Below are 4580 nucleotides of genomic sequence, written 5' to 3'. Positions count from 1 at the left end.
GGTCCAACTACATGGGAGTCCAGCGACATAGCCATTACGCTAACTGCTGGTCCCTCCACATGTATATTTTTGTGTCCCGACCATTTCCATGTCTGACCACTATTACTACTGTGTCCTATCATAATATTCCATAACTACTTAAAATCAAGCAAAGGGTGGAGTTCTTTACATTTTAAAGATGGCATTTTGGACAACACATTCTTGGGAATGGAACCTGGACAACCTTTATCAAACATGTAGGGACAGTTCTCACTCTGTAGTTCTCACTCTGTATTATAAAAAGGACAGCCAGATAGCAACTGTTATAGAAATAAAATAAGGCAGAAATTTTTAACAAGCTGTTTAAACCATTTTCTTAGAGACTTATGGAGAAGAATTTTTGCTTATCAACCTGATCTACTTTCTGAGTATGGAACATGCAAGAGGCAAGGAGTAGACATCCACAGAGAAGTCAAGGGAAGAATATGGAAATCAGAAATGTGAACAAGTGGGGACCAGCAGTTAGCATAATGGCTACATCACTGGACTTCCATGTAGGTGACTGCGGTTTGCGTCCCGGACCTGGTGGCTTAAAACTCACGCTGGGCGCGTGTGCATGCGTGCCCAAGATCCCAAGAGGAGAATGGAGGAGAAGGGATTGCAGTGTGGCCATCCCCCCTGGTGGGATGGTTTCTCGCTTTCTGTCTCTCTGTCTCTCTCTGCCTGTCTGGCGAGCGCACGCGCACTATGGCAAAAACCTCTCCAAAAAAAAAGAAATGTGAACAAGTGTCTGTAGAAAGTGAAGAGCAACCATGGGTTTTCAGTTAACCAAGCACATCTACAGGGTTACCAACAATCTCAGCAAAGAGGAAAAAATGAAAAATTTCTGTGAAGGACGAAGCTTCCTGTCCAAAGGAGAAGACAAAATGCAAAGACAGCCTACAGCCTCAGAAAAAGATACCAATTCCCCCATTGTCCTCTAAACTGCCATCAATCAACCAGCTTCACCAAGACATTTTGTGGGCTTGGTGCCAACAATTAAATATCAGCTCTGGGACACAAATTAGATATATATAGAAGACTGTGTGCCTATGCTTACCGAAATCAAAGGGATTTTCCTACTGCTGCAAAAGAGGCCAGAATTGAGACATCATTATGAAGAAACTTAAAGATGGGTAGAGGGGAAGTATCTTCAGAAAGGCCTCAGGAAGGGATGTGTTCTGAAAAAAACTAATCCTCCAGAAGTGGTTCCTCCACACACAGAGGTTTTGCCTAACCCCAAAGAGTCTGCAGCTCTCCTGGAGGGAGTTAATGCAATTGAGGTGACAACCTCTGCCCTAGAAGCTGTGCTGGCTTCTTGGGCCAGAGTTGTATCCACGGCTAGGAAAATGGAGGCAACGGAATCTCCACAAGAGGCCTATGGTGTCACGTGGTGTGTGGTCCATGGGAGAAGTCTCCCTGCAAATGCATGTGGTTGGGTTTACTTGCACTTTAATGCCGGACAAACTTGGGTTCCTGAGAAGCAAAAAGAGAGTGTATGTGCACTCTTTCTACTTCCAGCCGGCAATTTCTCACTCCTGCACCTAGAAGACAATATGCTGTGCCTGAAATGTGTTCAAAGGAACAAGATCTTAATAAAAAGTCTCCAGCGGGATTAGAATACCAAGAAAAGGCCACATCTATGGTTGTAATTAATATTAGAAAAGTTGGACAATTGACTCCACAGGGCCTAAGACAGCTGAACTCCAGTCCTCCACACTGGCCAAGCCTTTTGCTGTTCAGAGGCCATGCAGACTGGTGGGATATAGATGGTACCCTTGGACCCCCAATGATGTCTGCTGCTTCACAGGCTGGGATATAGAGACTATGTTTGAAAATGGAAAAGACTTTCACAAATAACCATGCATTCCAGTTAATGAGATGAAAAAATTGTTCCTACTATCAAATGTCTACCCTTCTGAACTAGAAAGGACTTCAACAGCTCTTGAAGTGGGAACTTCCTCAGTGGTGCGCTGTGGAGACATTGGGATAAGAAACTCACTTGCTTTGTGTTGGACTTTTTTTCTCCTCAGGATACTGATGACTCAGGAGACATTCCATTCTGATCGTAAATTTAATAAATGTAAATACTTTAAACCTAAATAAATAAATAAAATAAAGAGACTTCCTCCACTGCCTGAGATCTTGAATAGGTTCCAGGTCAGTAATCCAGAAGCAATTCTTCATGTAATTGATGAACTTGGCTTCCACTTTGGAAAGAAACTTTTTCTATACTTGCTTGCATTTTTGCTCTAATATCTTCTACAAAACTAGGTCCTTTTGGTGTTTTAAGAGTTTTTCTGTTTTTTGAATGATTCTTGACTTTTTGATCTTGGTGTTGATGGTTTTGAATCTTTTCCATTGTGCCTTGATTTTTGTGCATTTTTGCCAGGAGTATATCATATCGATTTCTTCACTGGAGCCATTTATTTGGTTTCATTATCTTCAAATCATCTTCATCATTAGTATCATCTTTGTCAGCAAGTTGTACTTCTTTTTGTAGAACCTTGCTACCACCAACCCTTCCAGACATACCTAAGAATTTCATGTCCTCTTCCTCTTCTTCCAATTCATCTTCCTCCACAGCTACTGAGTGCTGTTCACTAATCTGCACAGGCTCTGAACCACACTTCAACCTTAAGACCACAGGTGGTGGTATTTCAAAGCCCCCAAGGGAAACTGTTGGCTGTACAAACATTTTCAATGTTGCCAGTGTTACTTTAATTGAACTGCCTTCATAATTCACTGCCTCTGCTTCAACAATGTGCAATTCATCCTTTGCACCAGCTCCTAAACTGACCATTCTTAAAGATAACTGGTGTTCATTTTCATCATTATCCACCTTAAAGAGATCATCTTTGTCTCTCTTCAGTTCACAACCAAAAAGATAGTTCTGGGGCCTCAGGAAGCTCATGTCCATCCTCATCAAATTTTCCATGGGGTGGTGGAAGAGAAGGCGGACAGAGATAAACCACCACAACTCCTGAAAACGGTAGCATAGGATGGAATCACTCCAGGGCCCTCCACAACATTTTCATTCTCCCAAACTAAAACCCAGTACCTATTAAGTAATAACTCCTCATTCTTCTCTCCCTCCAAGACCTGATAACCACTACTCTACTTTCTGTCTCTGTAAATTTGACTGTTGTAAACACCTCATTTAAGTGAAATCATACAGTATTTTTCCTCTTACATATGGTTTATCTCACTTAGCATAATTTTGTAGGTTTACCTGTGTTGTTGTGTGTATCCAATGTTCAGTCTTTTCAAAGGTTAAAAAAATTTCCATTGTATGGATATATCATATCTTGTTCATGCATTCATCTGTCAATGGACATGTGGCTTGTTTCCACTTTTTGGCTGTTGTGAATAATGCTGTCATGAAAATGGACATACAAATATCTGTTTGAGTCCCTGCTTTCAATTCTTTGAGGTATATACTGAAAAGTAGAATTACTGCAGCATATGGTAAATCTATTCCCATCTTTGGAGGAATTAGCATACTGTGGCATGAGAACTCTTGAAGGTTCTTCCACATCATGCTGGAGTGTGCAGGACTCTGTAAAGCTGGCCTTAGGTCCATCTATCTGGATACTACATTTAGCCATTGCTCTTCCTTAGCTCAGATGCTCTGCTTAGAGACTGAGGTTTTACCACAGGGTGTGCCATAACAGTGCTCAGGGAAGCTTGATGATGGGTCCCCACTCTGAGAGCCCTCCTAAACCTAGCAGAAGAGCTCATGCATTTCTTCCATATTCCTCTTGGGACTCAGTTTGAAGAGTGTAAAGGATAGAAATTACACCCATAAGGCCAAGTTCTTTCATGTCCTCTCCAGTTCACTTTCTTCTGCTGAGTGGCAGAAATTTTACTTCCTTTTAGCTAGGAAAACTGCTCTTAGATCATCCTATATTCTTCCACAGTCTGATAATTATGGTCTAAATTTTATATTTGGGTTTTGATCCTTGATTTTCAAAGCCAAACTTCTGAATTTAAAAATATTTTCTCTTGCAAACAGCCCAATTATTGTAATTTAAAAGTCTCCGTTTTAGGGTCAGCCCATAGCACGGTGGTTAGCGTGGATGGATCCCACATACCTGACCGTGTGCTTAGAGTACTGACCCTGTGGCTTGAAAAACATGCCAGGCATGTATGTGTGCATGCCTACAATCCCAACAGGAGAGATAAATCCAGAAGGGATTGTAAATGACCATCTAGGGAGTGCTTTCTCAGTTTCCTTCTCTCTCTCTCTCTCTTTCTCTCTGTCACTCTCCAGGGATTACACATGTCCTATGACAAAAACCTTAAACATTTTTAAAAGGGGGGATCAGCAGGTGGTGTGGTGGTTAAGGTGCTGGACACTACCACATGGCCAATTACGGTTCAAGTCCTAGACCTGGAGGCTTGCTTTCTCACTGTCTCTCTGTGCATGAGTGTGTGTGTGTGTGTGTGTGTGTGTGTGACTCTGGTCAAATTAAAATAAAAATTAATAAATAAAATTAAATAAACAATTCTTTTAAAAAGTCTTTTAAAGGAAAAAGAACAAACAGATGTCTATGCATCTC

At 41.3% G+C, this 4580-nt stretch overlaps 1 pseudogene; it reads left to right on the top strand.

Annotated features, from left to right (window-relative positions):
* The first annotated feature begins 864 nt into the window (after positions 1-864).
* On the top strand, positions 865-1637 carry LOC114006638 (developmental pluripotency-associated protein 4 pseudogene; annotated as a pseudogene).
* The last annotated feature ends 2943 nt before the right edge of the window (positions 1638-4580 follow it).

Source organism: Tupaia chinensis, unplaced genomic scaffold, assembly GCF_000334495.1.
Source record: "Tupaia chinensis unplaced genomic scaffold, TupChi_1.0 Scaffold000081_1, whole genome shotgun sequence".
NCBI classification, from domain to species: Eukaryota; Metazoa; Chordata; class Mammalia; order Scandentia; family Tupaiidae; genus Tupaia; species Tupaia belangeri.
Note: the sequence above shows the minus strand (reverse complement) of the source record. Positions and strands in the feature narration are given on the sequence as shown.